This window comes from Equus przewalskii, chromosome 4, assembly GCF_037783145.1.
Source record: "Equus przewalskii isolate Varuska chromosome 4, EquPr2, whole genome shotgun sequence".
In the NCBI taxonomy this organism is placed as follows: Eukaryota; Metazoa; Chordata; class Mammalia; order Perissodactyla; family Equidae; genus Equus; species Equus przewalskii.
This window is the reverse complement of record NC_091834.1, coordinates 59,021,822-59,039,639: the sequence shown is the minus strand read 5'-3', so window position 1 is coordinate 59,039,639 and position 17,818 is coordinate 59,021,822. Positions and strand designations below refer to the sequence as shown.

The 17,818-nt window shown below is 43.8% G+C and overlaps 1 protein-coding gene across 4 annotated transcripts in view; it reads left to right on the top strand.

Annotated features, from left to right (window-relative positions):
* JAZF1 (JAZF zinc finger 1) overlaps window positions 1-17,818 on the top strand; it is a 321,880-nt gene that overhangs the window by 208,151 nt on the left and 95,911 nt on the right. The window lies entirely within an intron of this gene.

Genomic DNA, 17,818 nt, shown 5'->3' with positions numbered 1-17,818 from the left:
GTAGTCGCTTAAAATATGAGGATCTTCTAGACGATAGAATCTTACAACAATGGAGCTGGGCTAGGGAGGAAAATGCAGTACTCTAGATAACCTGAAGCACCTCATTTTGATTTATTTTTGAGTCTGTTTTTATTCATCCTTTTTTTATGCATCTATATCTGATGTTCTGGAAATTTACAACACTTCCTACCAGCTGCATAACTGGAAATCCTGCAGAAACGTCCCCATGAGGTGAACCAGCCCGAGATGTCACTTCCTCTCAGACCACCTTGAACATCATCCCTTGTGTCAACATTTCCTGGAAAATAAAAAAAGACAAAATAGGTTTATTTCATAAATAAAATAAGCACTGAAAACCACTTCTGCAGGTGAGGCCTAATATCTAAGATACAAAACTAGAAATTTCAGGAATAAATGTGGCCAACTGATGTCAGGTTCTAGCCAGTTGACCTGAAGGTGACAGGAAGAGTGCTTTGAGCATTTAAACACAGTTCACTTACCCAGGAGAGGACTGAGGGAGATTTGTGTGTCAGATCCAAACAGGCCTTTGTCACTAGAGGGGAAGGGAAGAACAAGCGCAGGCTCAGGGCAGAACAGAACTGAATCAACAGCACAAACTTCGCATCCACAAATGGCTGTGTGAGTTACTACACTTCATTGTTCTAACACTCGAAAGTGAAACGCGCCATTATTGGTGCGCAGCCCTGACTCTCTGAGGTCTCACATGGGTAGACTCTTGCTGCGCAGGAGCTCTCCAGAGTTTACTGCTCCTCCAGCCTCCCATCCCCAAGAGGTTGCATCACAGTTGGCGCATGTTCTTCTCGCATGGACCCCGTGTCATGGAGGCTGGTAGCCACGACAGCCGGGCCTGGCTTTAGCCAAAATGAGGAGGTGGGTGAAGTTTGGCATGACTGCATTTTCACCACTTTTTGGCCATTGTGTAACTTTCCTGGTGGTCTCTGGACTTGTGCCCTGTAGCCCTTCCACATAGAGGCTTCTCCTCCAGAAAAGCAGTCCCTGACTTGTTTATGAGGAGAAAAATACTATAATACATGACCCTCCCTGATAGCATTCCAATGATACTGTATCGCATGATACTGATAGCATTCCCATGTGAAAATATTCCAAGTCAAGCCCAAAGCACATGATCTCAAGGTGGGGGGCAGGGGTGTCTTCGGACACATAGTAGAATCAGTGAGAGAAGTAATTGGGTCAGAGGTCCCCTTGTTTTAAATAACTAGTTGGTCACCTACTCTCATGGGAACATGAAGGGTAAAGGGTGGATCCAAATTAGATACCGTGTTAGCCCGTATATTACCTCCTACTCTGGACTTCTTTGCAGCTCTCAGGGCTGAGTAAAGGTTCAGATTCTTGTGCAATGACTTTAAGATCCGCTCTACCGGACTTGAGAGCTTTCTTGACCCTCCTCCCACTACTTCATCCATGCTACACCCACCCATCCCATCAAAACACAAGTTCATCTGCTCACTCCTCCAGTGCTGTATTATTTCCGTAAATGAAGTCAGCATGTCCCAAAGAGAGTTCTTCAGAACACTCCCCCTAAGCTGTTCTTCAGAAGAAGGATTCTGTAGTCAAGTAACTGTGGGAAATGCTCTATGTCATAGATTCCTATTCATGACGCAAGTTTGAAAGATCCACAATCCAAATTAAAGCCTCTGAAAATTTTTTTTCACTGAAGATGTCTGATTTACCTTGTTCAGTCTAGGAGTTCCCACCTTTGTTTGACTGTAGAACACTTTAGGAAGCGCTGCGTTGGGTCAAGGTCATGCCTAATTGTGGCCTCATCTATTATTACTACTCCCAGCTGACATTTTTTGTGTAAAACCCTGCCTTTTAGTGACACCCTCACAATCAGTTGTAAAATAACGAATTTGGTCAAATCGCTGAGCAAGTTTGGAGATTGGGGTGAGAGGATAGAGAAAGAAGCCCGTCTACAGGATTCTCGAGCAGTTGCACAAAACAATTTGTTCTTAACCCCCAGAAAGGCAGAAACTCAAAGACTCTGAGTCAGTTTCTTGTTCTCTTTTAGAAGCCAGGAAACTTACAAGGCTTTGGGGAGGTGGTGTCCATCAGGAAAACACTCTCTAGAAAGCTAATTAAAAGTCCTTGAGTCCTGAAAGTGTTTCAGGGAAACAAATCATTGCAGTCGGATTGGAAAGGTCTCTGTCAAAAGCAGCCAAGAGCCTTAACTTAGCACTGTTGTAAATGAAACGATATAAATTACACCTCTTTTTCTAAAAACACACTCAATTCAGGGAATGCATGTTGGCTTGATTTTCATATGAGTTACAAAGGATGTGTTTCACTTATTACCACTTGTTTCTATTACTTCACAAATCTGGCAGAAACCAACACTGAATATATAAAAGACTAATACATATTTTAAGAAGTATATGTAGGCCAAACCACAGGAATTTATTGGCCAGGCTCCTTAATTGTCATGAAGTTAGAAGAAGTCAATTAAGAGAGTCCCGTCTGAGCCTGGAGAGTCAAGTGTGATGCTTAGAGAGGGATCTTGTTCACAGACGGAGCCGAGCCTGCCTTGTCTGCCACCCACAGGCCTCAAGTTTCATGCATTTGCTTTTCAGATGCATTACAGGTCAGTACCCTATGCCACCTTTCTTTCTTTGAGTTGCTGAATTTGGCCATTATTGTGGGCTGACCAATCATGATAATAAAAAATTGCTGGAGTACAAGCCTGGAGTTTTCTTTTGTGGCTGGAGGACAGGACTGATGCTGCAGGTGGACAAGGAGGTCCCACAAAAGCCACCATCCTAAGTGTTTCCAGAACCAGTGGTCACACTCACTGCCCGCCATGCCCCGTTCCACAGTTGGCATCCCTCTGCAGGTGGTAGCAGGCACTGAGCTCCCCGGGGGCCACCTTTGCCAACACTGCATAATCACTGGGACCTCACCCACCCCCAGCCAGGTTGTGCAGAGTAATTGGGGAGGAAATTCAGTGCGGGGAAGCAGGGAACAGAAACACTGCAGCACCCACCAACCGAAGTGTTTACCTACAGGAGCTATAATGGGTTGGGTCCCTGAGGTGGGCTACCTAACACAGAGGGACGAAGGATGTCTCTCAGAAGCCTCTGGGATGTCTGCAGTTAGAAATTTAAAGCCTCATCTTTGCTGGTTCCTGGACAGACTGGCTGGGTGGGGCTGGCTGAGGGATGAGCATGCTCATTATGGGGAGGGACCTGGCAGGACACCAGGGTGGACAGGAGTTGGAGGTCTGGTGAGTCACCGGTCACAGCGTCCAGCATCTTATTCGCCGTGCTGGGGTGGTGGTAATACTGTTACTGTGGCTTCTCTGATGAAATCTCCAGTGAGAAGCTGACTGTGTTCTGATTGTCCAGGATAAACAGTCCGTCTTTTCCCCAGGTCATTGAGGTAGCGTTCATTACCTTCTCACAGACTCAGCCCATAACTTAAAACGGGAATGTTCTTTACAGATCTTTGGTGTGACCCGTAAAGAGGTTTAAACATCAATTTCAGTTTATTTATTTTCCAGTTGCTCAAGTTAAATTCATCTTTTTTTATCCTTCCCTCCCTCACCCCCAAAAGAATGTGGGCGTGTACCTGCCATCTAATTGGAGCCCTATTTAGAGGTTCCTAGGTTCTGGTTAGGTCAATTCTGAGGTCAGATGCCCCAGCCAAACCACGGGATCTTTTGAAGCCTGCTCCCTCCCTTCTCACCCTCTCAAAGCTGAGCTTGCAATAAACTGCAGGCACTTCAGCAAAGTGTGGTGTCAAAGGGCTGGATTTGTCATTTACCTTGGTGACGAAAGAAGCACATTTTAGGTTCGGCATTAAGTTTGTAAATCCTTTTTATACACGTAAATTTTAATTTCAAATGTTACCTTCCAAATGGATGCCAGAACTGGGTTTGGACAGTTTTTACCTTTGGCTGTAGTTAACAAAAAGCCCACACCTTAAAATGTTGTTCAAGCTTAAAATTTATCCACCTACATGAAGGATTAGAGGGGCTTGAAAAATTACCCGTTGGCAGAGAATATTTTTAATCCATGGGGCTGTATCGCCTCATATGACTTAACTTTTCGGCCTGTGGTTTGCCAGCTGGAAAAACTAGAGTTTGGTAGAATTGGAAGCATCATCAAATATTTGTTCCGTGCTTTTAAAATAAAGTCAGCTCAGGATTGTGCTAATACTATAACTAATATCTCATGCTACTGCCTTTAGAACAGGAGAAAGAAACTGCCCTTTTTTCTCTGTGCTAAAGATGATTTTGTTTAATATTATGAAGCTCTTTGTTCAGGATGGGGTTCCATTTGGTAACATTTAAGGGATCAAATAGGTAAGACTTTTTATATCGATTATTGATAGCAGGTGCCTTCAAATCCCTGCTATGCTTGTACTCTCATAAGAATAAAAATATCTTAATGTGTTTTTTCCTGAACATGTTTTAAATGCATTTCTGCGTCTGTACGGGGAAGAGAACAGACTAAAGTTAGTAACATCTGATTTTGATAAAAAAGGAACCTACTTGTTGCTTCGCTCTCACAGCCCTGTGGCTGGCTGCAGGTTCGCTTCTTTCAGTCCCCTCTCCTCAGTGACTCATAGTCCAGAGAGAACTCCACTGCCAGCTGAGGCTCGCCACTTTGGGAAGGCCTAAAGGGATTTGACTTCTTTCAGCCAGATCTGTTTTTCAGCTGTTGGTTTTACTTATGGGACCTATGAAAGATTCTAACAGAATCAGTGGATTAGAATGTAGCTTTATACTCAGGGGCTGTGTCTGCATTGGTAAAGCCCCTTAGAGAAAGTGGGAAAGTGCCCCCCATTTGGATTGGTGACATAGGTGAAGCCTAGGAAGCATTTCACTGGGTGCCAGGATCAATGCCCTAATCCTCTTCTCTATCTGATAAACTCCAGTTGATCCCTCAAAACCACCTTCTCCAAAGGGCTTCCCTGATCTCCCCCCACCCCATATAGTTAATTACTCCTCTGTGCTACGTGCTGCCTCCACCTTGTGCAAAGTGGTTATGTTTATCCATCTATCTGTGTGCATGCCTTCCCACCTAGACAAAGGGCTCCTTGAAGGCAGGGGCCATTCTTACTCATATTTATACCCAGGAACTGAACATAAACTCATTGTTAGATTGAATTGAATTGCTGGTAGTGCAGCAAGAATGGGCACATTTAGATTCTTGGGGCTACAGAGCAACTATGGTTGCCCAGGAAAGATGATCAGAATCAGAAAAGTAAGCATCAGCTTCTGCTTTAACATCTCAAATGTGTGTTTTTACTTTTTATTTGGATATACTGTGGTAGCAGATGCTTTAGAACCTGGTAAAAATTGCATTATTAAATATTCAGAGACCTATATATTTTATTATGGCAATAGTACTGTTCTTTTGGCTTAGCAGAGCTAATGCATGGAAGAATACAGGGTAAGAACCATTACAAGACATCAAAGCGTGAGCTAGAATATTTCCCTAAAGGGGAGTTATCACACCTAGATTAAAATGAAAGTGCATACTTAAATAGAGGGGATGGGCTTAATAAGAAGAACAGCTGTTTATTGAGCCCTTGCTATGAGCCAGGCACTGAGCCGAGCTTCCTGAGTAAGATGGGTGCATGAAGTAATTAAGTCCTGGTTAAGTGGTTTACTATCGTAGAAGAATGGGCAAGGTTATGGAATGCATACAAACATTTATTTAAATACCATTTAAAAAGGAAAATGTAGTAGCCTCATTTTGTGTTTTCAGACAGAGGAGAAAGATAAGTCATCTTGTACATAAGAGGTGTGTCTTTTCTATGATTGAAATTCAGACTGTTTGAGCCATCAGTGCATTTTTAATAGAAACTTATTGCATTGATTTGTAATTATTTTGTGTTCTATGTTAGGCCTTGGTATAACCATTATTCTGTGGGTACCATGACAACTACTTGGTGTAGTTCTATGCTGCACATTGTAGGCCAAGTATCAGATTACATAAAATATCTACCTTATAGCGCATAAAGAATACTCAGTAGGACAGTATAGAATTCAAGTTTTGTTGGCTAACTTTGGTTCAAAGTTAGAATGACTTCATAAATATCAGCCCAGTGTTGAATCTATAGTTTTCAGTTACTATAGGCTGATGACTATCGAGGCCATTATCATAAAAAGCTCATTTTTTGGTAAAATGTACTCCTCTCTAGACTTACTCAAAGGTCCCATGAGGATGGTAGTGGCCATTCATGGATAGTACTCCCTGGACGTATTTTCATCATGCTATATGGGGTCACTGGACAATCCCAGCCCCTCCTGGGAGCGATGGAGTTCCAAGGCAGTAGCACCAAACATGCTAAGGACACTGGACCATCTTGAAAATGAAGCATTTTTGCAGATTTAGGCCTTCAAATGATTCACTGTCAACTGTCTAGGGTGGCAGCTGGGTGTCCTATGGTGGCTTCAGATTGTATAGACTCAACAACTCTGCAAAGAAAAAGAAAGTCTTATACTCTGAGATCTGGCTGACCCAAGTAACCACGTCTGTAGAACTTTACAGATTACAAAACGTTTTGGTATACATAATCTTATTTGCTATGCTTATTATGGTACTATGAGGCTTGAACCTTGAAAATGTTAACAGATGTCTGTAAAACCCAAATGGACGCCTATGTCTAACAAAGAGGAATGGAGTGTGGAGTGAGGTTGTGTCAAAAATATTATGAAAAACAAGGAAATCTCTCTGTAATATTGATCTGACACTGAGGGTCCAGTAAATGGGAGGAAATCCTGTAGTCAGGAATCCTGGAAAGTTTTTCAGTTGGAGTTAGGAGACAATGAGAGTTTTGCCTGAATCTGAAGGGGAAACTTGAGGCTACTATGAAGTGGACAGAGTTGTGTGATGGAGCTTCTTCAGGACTGGCATTGCCTGGGGAGATAGAATTTTAAATGACCACAAGAGACCATTTTATGGGTCGGGACCCACGTGACAAAGATGGGCATCACACCATCAGCATGGTAGCACTTCCCTGGGTGTAATTTGGATCCTGGGACTACACATGCATTCTGAAAGCCGGCAGTGTGGGGACCTCAGCTACCAAAGAGGAAAAGGAAAAAAGCTGCAATGAGAGATGGGCACGACAATGGAAAGGACAATGGAAGTCAAATGCCCAAGGATCAGCAGGATAAGCCAGGACACTTCTGTTGAGAATCAACAACCCTTCCCATCCCAGCTCTTCCCTTCCTCCCCAGCTCTCTCTGGCCTACCAGAATCCTGATCTGGAGCAATATCATTCTAAAGAGTTTATCTGAATGACAGTGAATTAGAAGATTCCACGGAAAAAAGCAAAGAGTAACAGTCTAGATAATGACGCAAAGGATGTAACTGATAGAGGGAGCAGCTTTTATGGGATATGTATGCAGCTGATAACAGGGCCAGTTGAACACAGCCTCTTATCTAGCCTTATAAATTTGTGGGTGCACATTTTGGCATGTCATAGCATCCTGGGTATCCAGAAAATGAGTATCTTCTGGGGGCAGGTAGTAATTAATGGCATTAATTGCTAAGTTTTCTAATCGCTGGTATGAGGTAGAAGATTGACACAATTGTGGTGTGGGTCTTGGTGAGAAATCTTCGAAAACAGAGCTCCAAAATTCAACCACTACCTTGATGTATGATACTTTAAATCCAGGAGTCTCCGTTCTTTTTCCAGTCACCAAAAAGATGGGCTATAGCTTGCAGGAACGACTCTACCTTGGTTAATATAACTGTGGTGAAAATCGATCAATAAAACTGAGCTAGATTCCACCTTGTTTTTAAAGTGGCAGAAATCTATCTACAGGCTCTTGTAGATTATCAACATGTACAGACCATTGCTGTATTCCTGTTCCTTACACCTTGGCCATAAATGCTCCCACACGCCTGAAGTTAATCTTCAGAATTTGGGGCTGTTGGGGTTATTCCAACCCCTTGAAAATACAAGGGCATACAAATGCTAAGTCATCACTGTAGAGGAAATTACTATTACTCTAGTAGAGTAATAGTCTTAGAGACTATTACTAAGGTTTCTATTTGGATTCTTTTTCTGTAGGCATTGTGGTGTCATGGAAAAAACTAATGTAGAAAAAAATAACGCTTCATTCGGACTTTGAAGTCTGTAATATTTATTGCCAGATTTGTTTGATTAGATGAGACTCGTGACAGAAAAAAATAAAACAGCTGCCCTCTGTATAAATTTTACCAAATACCAGCATGTAGTTTTTATTTGACCATCTTTGTGGTGCTAAGCTGGAGCAGCGTGGCATGAAGCAGTAAGTAAAATGCTCAAAACTGAGCACAGATGTAAACATCCCTGGGTCTTATAAATCTCCCAGTAAGCCCCTCAGAGAGTTTTTCTCTCTTTGCCCTGCTTCCTTGGATCCCCTCTGCCGCCGATTACCCCACGTCAGTGAGCCCCCTGTCCCGCACCAGCTGAGCAGCACCATCACTGTTGTCGGCACGCAGGCCTCTGCTGGCCACACCTGTCCCTTTGCCCCTAGCATCCTCTCAGGCTTTCTGGCATCCTTGGCAGTCTCTGCTACAAGTTGACCAAAGACCTAGGTAAGATGAGGAAAGAGCAATAGGAAGGCAAGCGGAGGCCAGCCTGGGGGTGGAGGCAGGGTTGGCTGGCTGAGATGCCCAGCTGTTAGTCATCAGAGTCTCCGTCTCCAGCCAGCCCAAGGCAGCGCTGGCGGCGGGTGCTGTGAGCAGCCAGGTGGGAATCAGTGGGCAGAGGCCTAATAAATTTTCATCAAGCATTCCAAGGCTTTGATCCACAGTGAGGAGTGGATGGTGATGGCAATTTATTACCATATGTCACTAGCGATGTAAATAACCAACTAGAAGAAGAGGGGATAAAAGAAGTAAATTTGCTACATTTAGAATTTTATAGTTTTTTGTTTGGTTGGTTTACAGATCATCACAGATCAAAGGGAAAAAATTAAGGAGTGTGGACTTGACTAAATTATTTAAAATGTCAAGAAATAAATGCTATAATAAAGCAGATTCATTTGAAAGAAGTAGCAGAAACTCTTGTGCGCCACAAAGACCAAACACAGAATTCCCATGAGTGGTAGCTTCTTAGTAAACTAATTGTTTCTATTATATGGTTCTTTATGGATGGCTACTATTACGTAGTGGTTATAAATCCATTAGAGAAAGAGTATGTTCAGTGATGAAATGAAATTGAACTGTAAATAGAGAGCAAAATAACACGACAGTTATTTTAATCTTGGAAGCATTTAAAAGCATTTAAAACTATTTTGCAAACATGACATTATGAACTTCCTCAGGCACAGTGATTAAAGAATCTACTCTAATAGAAAGCAACAAAAACATAGACTCTCTGAACATAATCAAAGTGCATAATATCACTTGCTTTAGTAGATAACATGGCACGTGACGTAGGATTTTATTTTCACTCTAAAATGATCTAGACTTTAACCAAGTTTTCCTGAAAGCAAAAAATATAGAACCATTTCTGACTAAATGCAGTGGGCATAGATAACATGGCTACCTGGAACGTTTTGACTTCTTTTTTCTCCTTTAGGGCAGTGGCACTTGTTGGTAGCACATATTTATGAATTCAAGTGATATTTTGTCCTCGCTTGTTGGAGTAATGAATAGACCAACATAGTTTTCTGAGCATAGAGACACAACTTCAAGGACTGGCACGTAGTCAACAAAACCCTTCTTTGCCTTTGGATTCACCGTGCTACCTGGTCTAGATCTCTGTGCATAAATCTATGTTTGTGATTGAGGTTAAATAGCAACAACATTCAAGCCAACTTTGGAGCCACTCAGTGGCCTCCAGAACAATGGCTCCCAATTATGGCCCTCCCTCAGAGACACCTAAGGAGATCTTAAAAGCACAAATCCCTGGCTCCAGCCTCTAGAGATTCTGTTCTAGAAGGAATGACATGCAGCCCAGGCGTTTGTATTCTAATCATCCCAGTTGGCTTTTGGAAGCCACTCACAGCTTGTGGGCACTGAATACTCCACATGCTCAGGTGGCTTGGTTATTGGGAACCATGGAGACTCTTCGATTCCTTTTCCAGTAGAACTTTAAGTAAGATAGGGACTGCTCATTCCTAGTCCCTGTCAGCTGGTGCTAAACATGAGGTACTACAAGATCCCAAAATACCTTCAGAATTACACAATTAGATAGATCTTCTTTAGGTTAATTCTTCAAAATTATTTATCCTTTTTGGTGGGTGTGGTGACTAGAATATTTAATTTCCCTTCTACACTAAATAAATAAGTTACTACAGATTTAAACATATCTCTTGGTTACCCAAGTAGAATAAGCACTCCACCCATGAGATTTTGGAAGGTTGCTGTGGTTGTCAATATTCTGAGCACTGTCCCAGATTCCTATCTCATTCGTGAACTCTGAGAAATTAGTACTTTCAAGAAAGGTCTATCAGTTCCAGGTCAGTGCTTCTCTAACTTAAACTACATACAAATCACATAGGTCTGGGGTGGAGAGTCTCCATTTCCAACAGGCACCCAGGCCATGCTGGTGCTGCGAATCCTGAGAACTTCTAGCGACGGTACCATGATGAACCAGACCCCCGAGATGTGTGGGTTACTGGTCTGGAGGGAATCAAGTAACCATAAGAAACTGACAGGTAACATCAGACCTGGTGGGAGAAGTGGTGATAACTTTCAGAGAGGAGGACAAAGAGCTGAAAAGATCTGACTTGTTGGGACCCCAGGGGCCTGGGACCGAGAGAGGAGGTGCAGAGAGCTCTGTTGCTCTACCTCAAGGTCAGAAGTCAGGAGGTGCAGCCCAGCAGCTCAGTGCGGAGAATCTAGAGAGCTCTTCACAGTCCAGGAAATTAGCCCTGGTCATAGCTCACCTTGCCAGCGTTCACTGGATATTTGATGCCCTAGCACTGTCATAATTTTGTATAAAGCCCAATACCCACACTCAGATCTGTTTGAAATAATATCTTCTTGTTTTACTTTATTTTCTAACAGTGTGTCCAACAGCTGTATGTTTAAAGTCTGGCTTTGAAAGATATTTTAAAGGCTTGGTTTTTTTTTAATTCAGTACCTAAGAAGTACCAAAGTGGATGCTCAAACACTTTCCCAAATTTCTGAGACGGAAGGACTGTTTTCTTCTAGGTCTTGTGATAGTTTTAAGATGATAATGCGTGGTAGGGAGGTGTCAAAGATTATTTCTTGAAATCCAAAATGTATGAACAGTTACATCATAGCTGATGATAGGGTTCCAAAAAGGGTGTGGTTTAGAGAAATAGAAACTAGGCAAGGGTTCCTGCAGAGCCAAGGGATCAAAAATCTTTTTCTGCCCCTTGGAAGGACAGTGAGGCCCCAAAATAGAAATGAGGCTCCCTAGGGCTGGCTTTACTCATACTGCTGGAGCGCTCACTGCTGACATGTGTTTTCATGAATATTGTTGCTAATGGAAACAGCTTCGGGCAAATGACAGCACCCAAGATTCTCATGTGACCCCTGCATGATTTTTGGAAGAATGTGATTTTTACCAAAAGCAATAAATGAAATCCCGCGTCCATATGTTTCAGGCAAGTTCGAGGAGCTATTTGGTTGGCCTGAGACCAGCACTGTGAAATAAATAGCCAGCGTAATTAATTTTTAAGGTGTCGTCAACATGATAAAATGAAAAATTGATAATAGCTGCTCAAATCTGGCATCCACATACAAAACAAATTATAGTCTACCACTTAAGTCACAGTTTGTATTTCAGATTACTTGGTTTTTCAGTAGAACTGTGTCAACAGGCATATTCTTCAAAATAGGAAGCCAGATGGCAAATGGTTGGATACCCAGAAAATTAAGAGATCGATGTACAGGCAAGCAACAGCTTCTTAAAAGCTAATGCGCTGTAGGCTCAGCCTTTGAGCCACACTTTCTGTTGAACTGGACTCATGCATAGAACAATTTGGAATACAGAGGATGCAAGTATGACTCTAATAGCACACTGGGCACATATCTTGCATTCCTTGTTACTAATGTGTTTGGAAGGATTCAGTTCCCCTTGTAGTGTTCAGAGGGAGTTAAATAGGATCAGACCATTGGGCTTTGCCCAGTGGGGCAATAACTTCCATGCTAAACTTGTCTGTAGAGGACGTGTTTCCATAGTTCCTGCGAAACCTTATGTGGAATTTGAATGGATGTTTAAGGACACGCCAAGGAGGGAAGCGGTACAAAGTAATTTTCACATCAACACTGCATTGTGTCATAGGAATCAAAGAAAGTGTGAAAATCAGGAGACAGGCTTCAGCCCACGAGGTTTTATTCCCAACTGAAATCTGAGTTTACCTTTATAGAGCAAGGTGATGAGGAGCTTTAAGATATGGGAAACCGGGCCACCAGATATCTCTGTGGGACACATTAAGACTCAGCCAATCCCCTAGAGGAAGAGCTTTCTATCTCACCCCAAATGACAGTTAGCAGCACTCATCAAAGGAAATGCAGGCATACTTACTTTATGGGGAAACAGTGAATGCTCACGAGGGGAGATGACTGACTGGAGCACGACTGGAAAGAAAATTAGCCCACACAGTGTTTATGAAACATTTGATTTACACCCTCGTGGCACTAACTTGGCATCACATTGAGGGGAAAGATTGGCTTCCTAATTTGAGATCATATGTGAAGGAAGTAATGAAGTAGGCCCGAGGTGTTGGGGAAGAGGGAACACATTATTTCAGAAGGAAATGATCACATTCCTTTCCTGCGTCTCCCCAGATCTGTCGCCGAGAGACCCTCATCTGGGCCTCATTAGCCATCCAGCCTCGCAGCCTCCGGCTCACAGTGGAGGCATCTACACTGCTTTTCTTTCCCCTGCATGGTTTCCCACAGCCCAGAATCCTTATCACAAGCCATCCCAGGTGTGGCCACTGGGGAAACGTGATTTGGCCCCTCGTGGAACAGGACGGATTCTCTGTCCTCTGTGCATAGACCACACGGTCCTGATGTGGGGAACGTGAGCATCTCTATTTAACAGAGGGTTGCTTGCGATGGTGCCCTTCTAATCTGGGAGAATTCAGAACTGTCCTTGACGAGGTTGCTTGAGTTTCGCTCAGCAGCCCTGCGCTACACTGGGTTCTTGTCAGGTCGGCCTGGGAAGGGCGGGCAGGTGAGGCCGGGAGTCTGCGATGCAGCAGAACTGAACAGTGATGATGTTTCCACTTGAAAAAGCAAGCCTCTCTGGAGTCGTAAAAGCTGGGAGGGAGGAGATTTGTGCCCCCAAAATTACCACCAAAGGCTGAAAATGCTTGAGGTCATGTGATGAAACAGTAGCTCCTCTCACTTTACTGCCCCCCCCCCCCCAACCAATGAAAAGATGGAGGCTTGTGTTTCAGACCTGGTCACTGCCCTCTGCTTTGTGGTTTGTCACAGTAGAGAGCCAAAAAGGCATGTATTATTTATTGCTCCTTATAATTAAAATGCCACATAAAAGTGTAGTGCAGCGTTCTGAGGCCAGTGTCAACCTCTCCCGTCCTTTCTGCTAGAAGCATTTGTGGAGGTAAATGAAATACATCGAGGTCCCTCCTATTTGGGGAAATGGGGGCTTCGGCTTTCAACTGAGGCCTGGGCTCTAAAACCTACTGGTTGTGAGATGTTGGGCAAGTCATTTAACCTCTCTGAACCTATTTCCTGGTCTCCAAAGGGAAGATGCTAAGGGATATTGCATGGATTAAACTGAGGAAAGCTCTCCCCACGGTGACTGGCCTGGAGTAACTCTTCAGTTCAGTCGGTGCTGCTCCTTTCACAGTTACCAAGGGAGGTTGCAAAGTGTTTGCCTCACATAATCTTTGGGAAGAGTCTCCTCTTTGGTTTCGAAGAATTTAAGGCATTTGTACCTATAAATGGGAGACTGTGCTAAATAATCTGTGCGGGTAGCTTTCAGCTCAGCTATTTTCCTAAATTCTGACTATGGTCAAGGAGGAAGATTAAATGACAGGATACGTGTAAGAACTTGTGCAGGGTACATAGCAGAGTTCATAAATGTTACTTGTGGCTCGTGTTATCATCTGTTATCTTGATCATGGGAACAAGACGGGGCAGACGGAGAGAAAGTAACGCAGATATTCATCGCCCACTGCATGATAGCACCACACTGCGTCTTCTACACGTGTACCTCTCACTCCTCACCCCAGCCCCCAATCAATGAGGTGGATGGTTTGGGCTTCATTTTTCAGTTGAAGTGATTTATTCCAAGTCACAGCAAGTAAGTGACAGACCTGAAATTGAACTCAGATCGGATTCTAGACGCCCTGAAAAATTGTAGAACTGTGCAATTCTGCCCTCTGCCTCCCTCGCCCCCACTTTCCAGTAGGCTTCCTCCTGTGGGCCATGCTTAAGCTGGCATAAATTTCAAAAACAGCTAATTCTTCCTGCTGGACAGGCCATAAGTAAGATGCATCATAATTAGCTATGTCTGATTGACCTCCTGTTGTCCTAAGCTGTAGCCCCTAATTGTATGGCGGTGGGGGTTTTGCTATGGCTAGTTTTATCATTTTGACAGTTTGCTAATAAAAGGTCACCACAGGTACAGAAGCGCTCTGATTTACATATGGCAAGTAAAAGGGCATTATGGGAAGTTGGCGTCTGAGGTAGCCCGGTGCATTTGTTGCTATTGACACCCATGCTGAGATTCCATAATTGACAAGAAATGCTATTATTAAGCAGGTCTGTTGAGATAATTAGCACTCAGGGTTGCATTTTTAATCGGACTTGAGTCAGATAATTTATCACAGCAGTAGCAAGCTGTCAGGGTCACACAATAAATACTCATTAAGGCTGAATAAAGATTAACTACAGGCTGAAAGAAAATTAGGCCAAGTAGTAACATTTGATTTCAATATTTACAGTGCTAATTTGGGCTGATATTGGCAAAAAGATCAGATCCCCAAATCGAGCTCATTTATGAAGGAAGGAGAGAAGGGATGCTATGTTGAGATGCCCAAGTGGGAATGTTTTTAAAGCTTGAAATCTTATTCCTAATTGATTGCCAAAAATATTAATTTTGAAAGGCTCATTTGGCACGGCTGTTCTAGGAGCCTTGGTATCTCTGCATTAATAAGATGACAACTCCAAACGCAGAAATTGTGCATCTTGAAGGCATGCCTAATTTGTTAACATTAGTCAGATACTGCACTTTTAATTTAATGCAACTCGCTTGTCTTTGGTTCATACATGGGCAGTTTATAGCACTTCCAGTTAATTAAAAACACCTACCATTAAAACATGCAACATCTTTAAAGGAAAAAGGAAGTCATTTCAGGCCACTATATTACCAGGCCAAAGACATTTATGTACTTGCTCATAATTTACAGTATACTAAAGATAGGGAACCAAATGAGAACATTAGTATTTATGAATACAGTAAATTTTGTTGACAAAACCAGTGTAAAAGGTCAGATACAGAATCCACAGCAGATGCGCAGTTTGTTTATCAGACTGAGAGGCTTAGATTTTAATAGGAAATTAATTTCAAGGGCTGCTGCATCGCTGTAAAACCCCTCAGAAGACTCAAGACCCAGCCAGCCCCTGCCCAAGCCAACGCCCTCACCCGAGGACCCGCAGTCAGTGGCTGGCGTGGACCGTCGGTGGCCTCTCGGTGCCATTGTCACACTTGAGGGATCTCAGCCAAATCACCGTCATCAGCAGGGAGCTTTTGTTAGAAACCTCGTTGTGCTGGCAGTCATTCTGTGTAGAAAGACGTAGGTGAACTCCCGAGAGAGGGCTTCTGGGCATGTGTGTGCTGTGAATTGGAAACGCAGGCACAGAAGAAGATGAGTAAGGCAGGGGCTCTGAGGTGGGTCTCGGTCACAGAAAGAGTATCTAAGGGAGTGAGGGGGCCAGGCTGAGAGAGCTTTTGATGGCCAGAGGTCAGGAGCAGCTCAGGCGAGGCTGATCCTGTGGAGGGGCAGAGGAGGAACCCTGTAGAAGGGGTGGGAGCATGTGGTAGCCCCAGCACAAAGGTGTTGCCTTTTTCACCAGCCTTTCCAGGGAACTAACCAAAACAGACACGGAAGAGGACTTTGTGTTCCAGGGTTCATTTCAAATGGTATGCGCAGGTGAGAGGAAGACAGGCGGCAGGAATCAGCCTTTCTTGTTCCTAGGAGACTGGGAGCTGCCTGCTGCCATTGCACTGGGAGTCCTGATTCGCACCTGCAGTCTGACCCCACTGCCTGCCTTAGTCCTGGCCACGGGGTCTGCAGAGCAGGCTTTTAACCCAAGCTAGAAAGTGACAGCAATAGTTACAGGCAAAAAGGAGAAGAGAGCCCCCAATTCCAATTTATTCATCTCAATAAACCCTGTGTAGACCTTGTGATGGGAACCCAGGGTTGGAAACAGAACTGAATCCTCGTGGAGGCTCTCACGAAGTTGGGAAACAGACCAGTAAGTGAGTAACTATAAAACCAGGCTCCTGTGGAGAGTGCCAAATGTAAGGAAAACAACATGTTAGGGTTGCTGATGATGGCAAGGTGGCATTTAGCCTGTGGCCTTACACGCAGGATCATCCCACTTCTAAAGGGCCACTGTTATTTCTTCCCTAAACCTGCTCAGTGCTGAAATTGCCTGAAGAGGGATGTGGAGGAGGAAATAAGCCTGAGGCTGTGGTTAACTGGCTGGTAGAACAGGGCGCAGGGCCATCTACTCCAGGGATGCACAGCTCACCCCCTTCCCTCCAGATCCGGGGACCCTCTGGCCCCAGCAGGGTGCTCTCAGAGTTTTGGGGGCTAAGGCAAGACCTGTGAAATGCACCCTGGAAAGTGAATGAGCCTTTCTCTCCCACATTCCCCACTTCTATGCTGTTTCTCACCCTGGTTCTCAGTCCCCACCCCCAAGCCGTTATTTCCACCTACTTTGGCTTAGTTCCCTGTCGACTCATCTATGCTAAGCTGTGAGCTGATAACGAGTTTCTTCTTCCCAGGAATCTTGGTATTTTAAGCAGTGAATTCCTGATAACCAAATAGCTCCCAAGGCCCCAAGTGGTGAATCTCTCTCTGTAACATTTTGGAAATGTATTTTGGAGCGGAAAGGCCTGCTCTGTGCTCCTCAAACCACATTGCATGGCCAGCTGCTACTTGGCTGTGCAACACTAGGGGTTTTAGAGACGCCCAAGCGTCTGGTTTCCAGCTAAACAGTGATGAAGGTGAAAGAGGCAGAATGCCGTCAGGGAAACAAGAGTGAGAACCACTCTCCATGTAGGGACAAAAATCAGTATTTTCAGGTCTTTGAAAAAGAATCACTGAAAGCAACTACACAATGATTAACAATAATGGCTACTATGTATAGAACACCTGTTATTGCCAGCTACCCTTGAAGGCACTTTGCTTTGTATTAATTCATTTAATCCACAAATCTGTATTATCCCCATTTCACAGAGGAGGTAACTGAGCCACAGAGATAGTAAGTAACTCGCCTAAGGCTGTAGTACCAGTGAGGGGTGAAGCTAAGATTCACATGCTCTGGACCTCCATGGAAATTGCTGCAGAGCAAAGAGCTACTGAATAGATGGAAGGGCCAGGAGAGAGAAACAGGTTTGCAGAGGATTTTAACATAAACACAGATGCTTTGGGTTTTTGTTTTTATTTCAGGGAAGAGTTAATGTTAAAAAGTTAAGAACATGGGGCCAGCCCTGTTGCCAAGTGGTTAAAGTTCCATGCACTCCACTTCAGCAGCCTGGGTTCACAGGTTCGGATCTCAGGCGCAAACCTACTCCACTCGTTGGACATGCCGTGGAGGCATCCCATGTACAAAGTAGAGGAAGACTGGCACGAGTGTTAGCTCAGGACATAATC